Source organism: Siniperca chuatsi, linkage group LG7 (genome assembly GCF_020085105.1).
Source record: "Siniperca chuatsi isolate FFG_IHB_CAS linkage group LG7, ASM2008510v1, whole genome shotgun sequence".
In the NCBI taxonomy this organism is placed as follows: Eukaryota; Metazoa; Chordata; class Actinopteri; order Centrarchiformes; family Sinipercidae; genus Siniperca; species Siniperca chuatsi.
The window spans coordinates 31,489,506-31,502,514 of NC_058048.1; positions in this window are offsets into that span (position 1 = coordinate 31,489,506).

The following is a 13,009-nucleotide window of genomic DNA, read 5'->3' on the forward strand; positions in this document are numbered from 1 at the left end:
TGCACAGTAATGTTTAATATGTTACTCAGTAAAATATCAAATACGTGGAAGTGCGTGATGAAAATCTGTGGACTGTCCCTTTAAAAGATGTTTCATTCACTGTAACGCACTACAATTCCTTTATAACCCACGTAATCTTCAGCCAGTTCTGCTTGTTACGTCTTATTATTATTATTATTTGAAAAATGGGTGGAATTTGCCCCCCCCCCCGGCGCCTGATGAGCACACAGATGGACGGACGCTGCGGGAGGGGAGAAGTCTTCAAATCTGAAGAAATGAGTGAGTCCAGCTGATCGCAGCTGCAGGTCCGTGACGAGCATCTGAAGTCGACTGCAGAGCGTTCGATACTCAACAGACTCTCAGTTTAAATAAAACTCATATGAACATCATGCACATATATGTCATCAAAGAAATCACTAATTAGTCCTTAAAGAGCTGTGTGTGTGTGTGTGTGTGTGTGTGTGTGTGTGTTGTTACTACTCGTTGCCCAGTGTACAGGAGCCAACGCCGAGGGCCCCGCTCAAAGACGAGAGTATGAGGACATTTTCAACATTTACAGCAAAACAACATGAGCGCAAACCCAAAACCCCTCCCGCAAAGTAAAAATACAAAATCTAAGGTTCGAAGCAGCAAAGCCCGCAATAACAAACCGAAACCCATAAACTCATTTACAGACTTAATCTCCTAAATGAAAAACATGAGGAAAATGACGTGTTGAACAAAACTTTTACAAAAGAAAAACGGCTCCTCTGGATTCAATGTGCTCAGAACTTTACAGTGACATTATATACGCACACATATCTACACATGTATTATTTAGAAAACAGAACTAGGACGCTGTCACGCAGTTGCAAACATCTGTATAAAGCCGTCTCCACCCGCCGAATCTCTCTCGAAAACTCAAATCGTGAATATACAAAACATACAATAAAGCACGACGCAAAGCAATCAACGCAGAGAGAAAAAACAGCAAATAAACTAGCAGCGGGAACATTGTTTAAAGTTTGTACTTTTTTGAAAAGTTTTTAGAGACATTTTGTCCGGTCTCCACTTCTTCAAAGTGCAGTTTGAGGGTTGAAGTTAGATGGTCCTCACAAGTACAGAAGTACAGTGTGTGTGTGTGTGTGTGTGTGTGTTCAGTAGCGGTGTCTCTTGTCGCCGTAGCGATGGAAGCACGCCAGCGTGTCCCCGGTGAGTGTGCTCAGACCAGAGTAAAATCCACCAATCAGAGCACAGCTGCCACAGTTTTCCTGTCGCAGGGGGCCGCTGGCATCAATCAGGTCCTCAGATACCTGCCAATAACACACACACACACACACACACACACACACACACACACACTGTTTACTTGCTGAGTCCTCCTTCAGTCTGCAGCACAATGACCAGCAGCCAATCAGGATTCAAGAAGGGAATCGGTGAAGTCATGTCAGTTCAGCAGACATGACAGGCTTAAAGGGTCGGTTCACGCAAATCACAAAGAGACACACGTCCTCCCGTCCCTCTCGTCCGTCTGTCGGCTTCGGTCTTAGATGTTCGGGTTTGGAGAGTTCTGACTCTGAGACAAAGAACTCAGATCTTTTACTTTTAGTGAAATACAACAATGTAAAAACACTCCATTGCAAGTAAAAGTCCTGCATTCAAAATCCTACTTAAGTAAAAGTACAGTAGTATTAGCAGCTAAATATACTTAAAGTAAAAGTTCTCAAAATGGCTTGACCAGTGACCAATGATTATTTTATTGTGTAGCTGCTCGTGGTGGAGCTAGTTTTAACTGCTTTATATACAGTTAGCTAGTTTAAACTGCTTTATATACAGTTAGCTAGTTTTAACAGCTCTATTTACAGTTAGCTAGTTTAAACTGCTTTATATACTGTTAGCTAGTTTTAACAGCTCTATTTACAGTTAGCTAGTTTTAACTGCTTTATATACCGTTAGCTAGTTTAAACTGTTTTATATACTGTTAGCTAGTTTAAACTGTTTTATATACTGCTAGCTAGTTTAAACTACTTTATATACCTTTAGCTAGTTTTAACAGCTTTATATACCGTTAGCTAGTTTTAACTGCTTTATATACCGTTAGCTAGTTTAAACTGTTTTATATACTGCTAGCTAGTTTAAACTACTTTATATACCTTTAGCTAGTTTTAACTGCTTTATATACCGTTAGCTAGTTTTAACTGCTTTATATACCGTTAGCTAGTTTAAACTACTTTATATACTGTTAGCTAGTTTTAACTGCTTTATATACCGTTAGCTAGTTTAAACTACTTAATGTACAGTTAGCTAGTTTTAACTACTTAATGTACAGTTAGCTAGTTTTAACTACTTGCTTTATATACTGTTAGCTGGATTAGTCCAGTGGTTCCCAACCTAAGGGCCCCTCCAAAGGGTCACCAGATAAATCTGAGGGGTCATGAGATGATTAATGGGAGGACAGAAGAAAGTTTTCAGTTTTTGGACTTTAATCTTTGATTTTTTTTTTGGGAAATATTGGATCATTTGAACAGTTATTCCGGTGTAGCCTGCGGATAACGGATAACGGGACCAAGACTTCCTCTTTTGTGCACCGGTCATTGTTTATAGTTCAATTAGCAATCTGGGAACCCATGGGCTATCGTCTGACGATTTGAATGCAGATAAATTATAAAAAGCTAATCTCTAGGGTTCCAAGATTGATAAAAAGCGAAATCGTCGTTAGACGATAGCCCATGGGTTCCGAGATCGCATTTCGGCCAAAGCCCGCTCAAACGTGATTGGTCAGACTACAAATGGACTACAAATAGAAACCAGAATGCTTCCAATACCAAAATCTTGTCCCTTGCTTGAAAAACCGTCTCTCAGTAGATCCCATTTTGGGCAGATGAATGCGTTTCCTAGTGCTGCACTTTCACTTCCTTTATTTTGTTGGTTGAACATTTAATTCTGCTCATTTTCATATATTGTCTTATGTCTTAATGATGCATTAATCATGACACACTGCTGTCCCCTACACCAGTGATTCTGGACCTGGTATCACTTGGTATCAGATCAAAAACAAATTTTGTGTCATCGCCTACCTACAGCACATTTCTGTGGAGACTCAAAACTTGGTATTCACAGTGTGATCCTTGGACTTTCTCTCTCACTCACTCACACACAGAGTGACAGTAAAGGCCATCCGTCCTGTTGTAGTGTCCTTGACGAGCTGCTGGACTGTGACCTGTCACAGGTTCGATTCCCATGATGGACGCTGCTGTCAGTAACATGCTGTTGGGTGTGTGTGTGTGTGAAATTGCTTCCTGCATCCCTAAGTGACATCAGGTCACAAACACCTTTCTGACTCCAGAGCAGCTCTGATCTGAAACTTTAGCAAAAAATGTGACGTCATGCTGACTAATAAACGGACTGCATTTATATAGCACTTTTATCCAAAGCGAGATATAATTTGCCTCTCATTCACACACACAAACACAGTTGGCTACAGAGCTACCGTGCAAGGCACTGGCCTGACCATTGGGAGCAGTTTGGGGTTCGGTGTGTTGCGCGAGGACACATTGACATGTGGACAGGAGGTTTCATGTGTGAAACCAGGAGTGTTCTTGAGGAGGTTTCAGGGATTTGTGAGAGGTTACCAGTTATCCTCCAGGAGCTTTCACGGTTTAAGGTTTAAGAGGAAGTGAGTTTCAAGGCTCTTGGGGGAATGTTCGGGGGTCACTGATGTTTCAGGTGTTCCCGATAGAGCTCTAAGGATTCCTGAGGCAAGGCCATTCAAAACCGCTAAAGGTTATTACACAAAGATACAATAATGCTGTGTTAGTAATGCAGCTACCAGTGCAGATTTACTACTCAGCGAAACAATAAGTTTGACAACAATAAAAGCGGATATGTTGACTGTGATGTAAAGGTCTTCATGGGTCTAAAGGTTTGGACCCAATCTGAAACTGACCCATGGAAGTGAATCTGAACCAGACGTGCATAAATAATTTAAAAAACAAAGACCTGATTCAAAAGAGAACCAAAGACAGTCAGACCCGCTGTGAAATAGACTCAAGGATCATTACAACTGATAGTCACCATGGATCCACTCATGTATTAGATACACTGACCTGAGCAATACAACAGGGCCCTACCAGACCTGATTAGACCGAAAATACAAATTGGAGCTAGACCAACTCAGGCCATAGGTCAGGAATTGGTTACTAAGCGACAGTACCCGTGACAACCTCTACTGTGATGGATTATCTTATTCAAGTTGATTTTCATAGACATGAAGTGAAACCAACACAATAGAAGGAAGGAAATCAATCTAAAAACTGATGGATGATTGTAAAATGATCAGCAGAGATGTGATGTTTGCAGGATTTGTAGTTGCAGAATCCCCTGTTTGATCTCATGTTTAGGTTGTGATTGTACCTGTGCAGGTAGCAGGTAGAGACATCTCATGTTTCATGTTGGCTGAATTTACACATTTTTAAACATCTATTCATCGTCTAAATGTTTGGAGCCGTGTCGTCTTTCTAATCCCAGCAGGGTGGGCTGGTGTCGGCTAGGCATCATCAGCATCTTCAGTGTTTCCTGCGATCGTGTTTTTAGATTTATGTTAAAAAACCCTGCACGTCGTTAGTAAAGCTCAGGGGGTGGAACTTGGCCTGCAGCACGCCGCTGTCGTCAAACGTTTGCCGGGACTCTGAAATCTGGTCGAGGGTGCTGTCAGCCGTCGCCTCATGTCAAGCTGCCGCCTTCATCTCCTGCCAGGAGCCACCAACCGCCTGCTGACACACTGATTACAGCTTTATGTTTGCTTTTAACCTCGGTGACATTTTAGCTTGTACCTTGTACCTGTCAGATCTCCACGTAACAGATACTGCATGTCAACGTCAGATTATCAGACAGGTAGAAATACTTAAAGTGGTGTTTCTTTGAAGAATTGACGCTAATGTCAGATTACAACTGAGATAACAGTTTTTTAAGTGTCATCTGATCAAACAGATTAGTGCTTCAGCAGTGTTTGTTAAACTGTTGTCAAATGTCACAGTGAAAGAAGTGGAAAGTGTAACTGCTGTCAGTCGAGTCACTTTGTCCGTTTAAAGACCTCTGAGAGAGACAAAGCAGATTTTGTAACATGAAACTCAAAGTCAGGTAGTTTGGTTGAGATTTCATCCTTGAGACGACTATCTGATGCTTACAGATCAGAGTCAACAGCAAAACATTATATGGAGCTTTAATTTCCCATCTGGAGCACAAATAAAACATTTGATCTATGGTCCAAAACATGATGTTAATGAGCACAAGCGCACGGTCTGGTTTCTACAAGGTTTGTGTGTTTTGTTAACGTGTCCTCCGAGGGAACATGAAGTCAATTTTAGAGGCAAAAAAATTCACTCTTATCCCAAAGCTGCTTGAGTTCACTTCATGAACGTGCAGAGACAAGAGGAAAAACAGAAAGAACTGCAGCTCTTGAGACGGTTTCTTAAAACCTGGTTTCTCAGGAGGATCCAGAGGTCCTGGGGGAGTTCGTGGGTTCTACAGGAGATTTCCAGGAGCATTCAGGAAGTATAGATTTCTTGCAGATGTTTCAGAACTTCTTGCGATGGTTGAAGTGGTTCTCAAGGGGGTTCTGCATGTTCTTGGTTAGATTTCGTAGCTTCCTGTGGGACAGGAGGCACAGAGCGATGCCCCAAGGATTTCTGTGTAAATTAAAGGAGGAGGTTTCAGGGTAACCTAAAAAAGGTTCAGAGGTCCCTGCAGGGATTGTAGGGGTCTTTGAGGAGGTTTCAGATGTTTCTGAGGGGACATAGGGGTCTTGAAGAGATTTCAAGTTTTTTTTTTAAACTAGATTCTGGTTTCTTGACAAGACTCTGTGGGTTCTTGAGAAGATCCCAATGGTTCCGCTGGACCACGCTGAGGTTGTTGAAGAGGTTTCCTGAGGATCCTGCGGATTTCTGATGGGATTTCAGGAGTCCCCAACAAAGTTCTAATGGTTCTTGAGGAGGGTTTTAGAAGTCCTTGAGGGGGCTCTACAGTCTTAGTTTAGATTTTCTGGTTTCTTGTGGGAGACCCAGGGATAGCTGAGGAATGTCCAAGGATTTGTGTGAAAATGTAAAGGGTCCATAAGAGGAGGAACTTTGTGTGCTTACTGAGGCTTCAGGAGTTCTTGATAGGGGTGATCCAGGGGTCCCGGAGGGGATATAGGGGTTACTAAGAAGATTTAGAGGACTGTGAATGGGTTCCATGGGTTCCTTTTGGATAACAAGGGTGTTTTTGAGGAGATTTCGAACGATTTTCAGGAGGTTTCAGGGTTGCTTGATAAAGTTCTCTGGGTTCTTCAGGAAATTCCATGGGTTCCTGTGGACAACGCATGAGAGAGTGAAGTGTTCCCAGGGGTTTTAGAAGTTTCAGATGCTTGAGGGGGTTCAAGAGGTTCTTGACAGGGTTCAGGGGATTCCAGGCATCTGCAAGGAAAATCTAAGGGTTCTTGAGGTTTCAGGGATTGCTGAGAAAATTTCAAGAATCTTTCAGGAGGTTCCTGATGAGGTTCTAGGGGTTTATTGGGGTTGTGAAAGCTTCCTCCTCCTTCTTCTTCTCATTATAACTTTTCTCTGTCTCTCTTCTTCCTCTTCCCACTTCTTCATCTTGTTCTTTCTCTTTATTTTCTTCTTAATCTTTATGTAAAGCACATTGCTTTTTCCCCCAGGTATAAAATGTGTTACATGAAGCTTTGCCTTTTCCCCACAAACAATTGCAACAAAGTTCAGTATTGCTAAGTTATATTGTAGAATATATAATGGATTTCAGTTTGAAGCAGTTTAAAACCATGAACTACCATATTTGGCTGAAATTGATTACATGTGGTGTAATCTGTTTTTGATATGGAAACATGAGCGCTGCCTCCTACTTCTCCTGTACTGTACTGCCACACTGTGGTTACAGGTGGAACTGCAGGTGTGTGACGGGGGGACGGATAAAGGCATTTTATGCTGAATGTGGTTTCCTTTCTTTCTTTCTTTGTCTACTTTAAATGTTATTAATTTTGCTGCTGAACCAGATTAGAATTAAGTATAGTATAATGTGATTAATTGTGAAGTTTAATTCAAATTTCTATCTAGTTTTTTCACACAAACACATCTTGTACCCTTCCTTCATTATTCTGTAAACCGGTGGAGCATCAGGGTGTCGCACACAAACACTTGAGTCAAATGTCAAGATGTAATTTTAATTGATTTATGCTTCTGGTCCCACAGGGTTGAAGGTTCAATTCCCTGAACAGTGTAAAAGGACGAGCAGCGGAAACTAAACAGCTGAAGTGTCTGGTCATTGAGTTTTTACTGCAGCTCGTACTGCACGAACAGACTCCCAGGGGATGCTGGGAAAGCTGAAGAGAGGAGTGTTTTCTCTGTGCTGATACACTGGCTGCTACCCGTTGTTTGTTTACTCAGTAATGAGCCAATCACACGGCTCATTGACACACACACACACACAGAGTAATTAGGTGGACATGAGGATAATGTGTGTGATGTGAAGCAGCTGGTAAAGCTGAAAAAAAACCTCCCGTATCCTTCTGTCTTCTGCTCTATCTGGAACCCATCAAGAGGTCGACACATTGTTAGCTGCATAATTTCCCCAACTGATAAAATGTAGAAAAAGTGTCAAATGTGAGACCACAGCAGAGACTTGCATCGTTCGTCCAAGTTTAGGCAAAATCCAGATAGTGAACAAATGCTGTAGCACCACGATCAGGCCACAGACACTGCAGTGTTCATCACAGACACAATATGAAAGAACAAACAACATCCTGAGGATTTGTCTTTTAGTGGAGACGGTGTAGTCCTTCATTCGTCCAGGAGTGTTCTATCGTAGAAAAGGTTTCAGTCGTAGTCATCTGGACACTGTTTTCAGAATCAAGACGTTTCGGCTCCCATCCGGAAGTCATTCTCAATTGTGAAAAACTGGGACGGGAACTAGAAATTTAAGCTACTCTGTTAGCGTGGTAGCTAACAGCTTTAGTGGAGCTAAAAATGTAAAGTTTGTCCTGAGGGTGGCGCTAGAGGAAAGGTCATGTGGTCGTTAAAAACCCAAAGGATTCATCTTCTGTGGATCAAGATACCTTTAATGTGTTCGTCAGGTGCCGACTGAGTCAGTGTTGGTTTGGTTTTAGAGGTGTGGACTCAGTAGTAGTGGTACAACACTGGACGATCAGGCCATATTATTCCCCACAGTAACTGAGATTACACTCTGTCAGTCACTTTGTGGTAGTAGGGACGGTGGAAAAAGGTTCTCGTTTCATAACAGAACTTGAGACTATTCTGTGCGGCCGCTGTGTTTACGTTGTTTCATTCACTGTGATAAAGAGATCGTAGAGAGCGGAAGGTCTGCAGTGGAGATGTCTTTGTGTGTTACTGAAAAGGAGGAGGTCTTTGCTGGCTTTGTGATGTTTTCACTCCGATCTCCACCATCTGAAACACGTAGGAGAAAACACAAGCAGCCCTAAAGAACCAATCACAGTTCTTGTTGTCTCCATGTGGTTTCTCCTTAGCTGCTGTAGTCTGGTAGACATTTCTGTGATTATGGGCTATATAAATAAACTTGACATGATGGATGGACGGATGGTTGTTGGTGCTTTAACTATAATACAAATCAAACTGAGATCCACTGCACTTGTTTGAGTGAAATCGCCTGAGATCATCACACTCAAACTTTCTGAAGGAGTTTGCAAGTCCGATTTTTTTATTTTATTTTGTCATACACCACCTTCTTAAGCATGATCTTAAGACTCACACACTGCTCTGTTTCTCCTACTGGTATAGTTAATTTCGAACCTTTTGTTGGATATGAACAAATACAGAACATGGAGACTGTTTTGACACCACGTGTGACGGATAACAGTTTCAGAGTTGGTTAACGTGATAAACTAAACATGAGGTTGTGCTTATTTTTTTAATACTTGACATTTTGGACAAAAATAACGGTAATTGCAGTTTATTAATTTAGGTTTTATTTTCATGGTTTTGACCATCATGTAGATAATCTGGATAAACTGTTGGTTTGTTTCCAACCTGTCTGACCGTCTGACTGCTCTTGATGTCTCTTCGCAGAACTCTCATATTAAAGTTGGTGATTATACATTACGAGGGAAACAGTTTGGGGTGAAATGTCCCTTTAGTTTCAGCATTGCTGGTGTCAGTGGAGAGTGTCAGCAGCTGATGGATTTCACAGGTTTGGGTTGTGTTGGTGTGTGGGACGGGTCGACTCCCGGTCACAACCAGGAAGTCCTGACTGAAACATTTAAATGGAAGTGTGAGGGAGCTCCGGCAGGTTAGAGACGCTGGAAACTGGGAATCCCTCCCCTCCCCACCACCACCATAGCCCCCACTTGCAGTATGTGTTAAATAAATTTGTCCTTTTCCATCGGCCTGTCCAGCATCCTGCAGCTTTCATTATCACAGACGCACAAAACAAGCGCTCCTCTGTCTGCAGAGACTTCATTATGTTTGTTTCCGTCTGTTGACCACATCAGGTCACGAAGGCAGAAGAAAGAGGCGTGCTGAGAGTCAAACTGAAGGAGAGAGCAGGGGTTCAGTGTCGTGCTAAAAGGCACTTTGGCAGTGTGCAGCAGGAGTAGGAATCAAACCTTTTTGTCACATGATTCAGTCATCTGTCAAACAGCAGCAAACATCTGTCTCTGTGTAACAAATGGTGAATACAGTTAGTGCGCTCTAGCTCATTCTTGTTGCATTTTTAGTGCAAATTTTCAAATTAGGACTTCCTGTTGAAAAGAGGATTTTGTTTGTTTTGAAAGGAGTAGGAGAACTAATAGCCAGCGCTTGTAGTTCAGTCTGCATTCAGCGCAGATTAAAAGTGCAGCTAATAATAATAATAATAATGATGATAAATCAATTTTATATTCTATTCAATTGGTTGGGGGGTATTTGGAACAGGTGGGTTTTGAGGAGTCTTTTGAATGCTGAGGGTGGGGGTTGAATGAGAGGGTGGGGGCTTCTTTAATGTGGGATGGTAGAAAGTTCCAGAGAGGGAGCAGCATCTGAAAAGTCCTCGTCATCCCAGGTTCAGTCTCAACCTGGATCAACTTTTGCTGCAATGCAACAGCTGGATGACGACGCGTTGCAAAGGTTGAGTCGGGGTGAACTTTTTTGGACGACCCTATGTTGTTTTGCCAGAGCCCCCTGCGTTGACACGCCTGCTGCGCCAGTGGACTGGCTCCATACAAACAATGTGAGGGCTACTGTCGGTCTGAACCCAGCCTAAGGGTGTAGCATCGTTGGACCTGAGGCAACAAGAGGGGGTTGACAGTCCACCTTAGAGCGTATGACACTGTAAGGTTGATGTGCAATGTGCACCGCTGACATATTTATATGTTGATGTGCGTCAACAAGAAAACCAACAATTGTATTATTAGTCTGCTGTTTGCTGCTGAGCAGATATTGTACAATGGGGTTTAAAAAATGTTCTCTCTGAAAAAAGCTGCCTTCTGTGGCTGAAAAAGACGCTATGAGAGACTAAACCAGAACGGTCCAGCAAGGCATCGTGTTGGACACTCAGATCTGAAGCACAGGAAGTTAAAATCTCAGTTTTCAGTGTAAAACAGACTGAGTAAACAATGGGGAAAGCTGGAGGCGAGAGCCGGAGGACGGTGGGGAATATCCAGGGGAATCCTAAAGGCTTGATTTGGCTGAGAGAAGCTTCACTCACAAGATGTGAGTCATATGACCTCTGTGAATCATCAGGTGTGATCGCCAACTGGAGCTTCACATCAGTACTGCAGAGTCAGCAGGACGGTGGACTGGGATTGGAGGGTTTATGGGTCAAATCCTGCAGGGAAAACAATGAGCAACACTTTCTATTCCTCTTTGAGCACTAACGGCTCCTTTATTGGGACTGAGCACAGATTAAACTCTGTGCCTTTTTATGAACCATAGAGGGGTGAAGTGAGTGGAGCCACTGGCACCTGAAGTATTCTTCCCAACCGTAAATGAACATTTTCCTCAAACACAGAATTACAGGAGTCTCCAGGCTATTTTATTGGGTTCTGTTATGGCCATCAGTTAAAGTATGTTGCTGTGCAGAAGGCTCCATCCAGACCTGTGAAATCAGAGTTGTATTCAGAATGCTTTGTTTATCCAAAAGGTAATTCGTTCACGTTTCTGAATTTCTGAAGTTAGATTAACCTCTAACTTCACCATGCCTTGCAGCTTCGTAATTTTACCCATTGCACCACACTGACAAGCTTCTCCAACAGCGCCAAAGCAGCTGTCATTACAACCATTATGCACAACTCCGGCTATTTATAGCATCTGTATCATTAATTCCTCACATGTACCAAAAAAACATCATCGGCTGTGATGTCTGAATCATCGTTATTAAACTATTCTCAGAGAGATTTGGTTTAAGGGACCATTATGGGGAACAGATTTAAGGGTTTTATCTTCTGCGGAGCAGAACTGTGCTGGTTAGATTTTATGGAAAACCAGCTGATTGTGGGTTGGTGTTTGCCAAATGTGAACCAGATTTGGCCCTTTATGACTGGCCCAGATGGACAGGTTTGGGCCAACGTTGGCAGCAGGACTTGGGTCAATTCTGGTCACCAAAATCTTCAGGTTTCATCCTCTGGGCAGCATAAATTTCAACAGCAAATTTCATAAAAATTGGCCAGTAACTTTTGAAAAATCTCTCTCTGGATGGACTGGCTTTTTTAACGGGTGTTAAATGATCACCTTCACGAGAGGCCACACGAGGAATTGAACCTTGGTTGTGATGGTACTTTGCCAAAGCATTTTGTCAGCCATGTCGGCTCCACAAGTCCTCTCCATGGCTGTTGCTATGGGTGATGGTGTTGTCCCTGTTTCCACAGTGATGTTATGGTCCAAATTTAAAGCCAAAGAAAACAGAGCTCAAGTAATGACTCACCTGTATCTCTATTTATTTCTCACCTTAATATCAGGTTGTGTGAGTTTAAACTTCACCATGAGTGTAACCTCTCCTGATTCCTGTCCAGCCTCAGCAGCTACGTCAAACCACAGAGACGCAGGAGAGAGTTCAAGTGGACACAAGAGGTTGACTGTCCAAGAACATCAAAGGTATAGAGTCTGAGCATGGACAGCATGACAGCAAAGCCGTGATGTTTGTGACCAATACAGTGTGTTTCTGAAGGGATGTCATTTCAATCCAGTGACTAATCCCAGTAATGCTGTGTTACATGAACATTTTAGCAGGTGAACTTGTTTTGCTGTCATACCTGTCAGAATTGGGTGAGGAGATCGACATCAGGTTTTTTATTGAGCTCAGGTTTTTATGCGCCGACACATTTCTGATGTTTTTATGTTTTTTCTAATACCCAGGTCCTGGCCCTATCAAGTAATGGAGATTCAAAACTCAATAAAGTCAGTATTATAAATTCAGTACCTCCCCGTCTGAGGCCACGGTTCTCTGCCGGAAAATGGTAGATTGCTCCCTCAGGGTTGGGAGTGAGTTGCAAGGAGTTGAATGAAGGAGTTCAAGTATCTCGGGGTCTTGTTCTCAAGTGAGGGTAAAATGGAGCCTGAGATGGACAGGCGGATTGGTGCGGCATCAGCAGTAATGCGGGTGTTGTACCGGACCGTTGTGGTGAAGAGGAAGCTGAGCTGGAAGGCAAAGCTTTTACCAGTCGATCTACGTTCCAACCCTCTATGGTCATGAGCGTTGAGTAGTGACCGAAAGCATGAGATTGCGGATACAAGCAGTCGAAATGAGTTCCCCCCCGTAGGGTGTCTGGGCTTAGAGACAGGATAAGGAGCTCAGACATCTGGAGGGAGCTCGGAGAAGAGACGCTGCTCCTTCACATTGAAAGTTGAGGTGGTTCGGGCATCTGATCAGGATCCTCCTAGGCGCCTCCCTTTGGAGGTCTTCCAGTCGCATCCAACTGGTAGGAGACCCCGGGGTAGACCCAGATCACTCTGGCGATATTATATATCTCGTCTGGTTTGGGAACGCCTCGGGATCCCCCTGGAGCAGCTGGAAGACGTTACTGGGGAGAGGG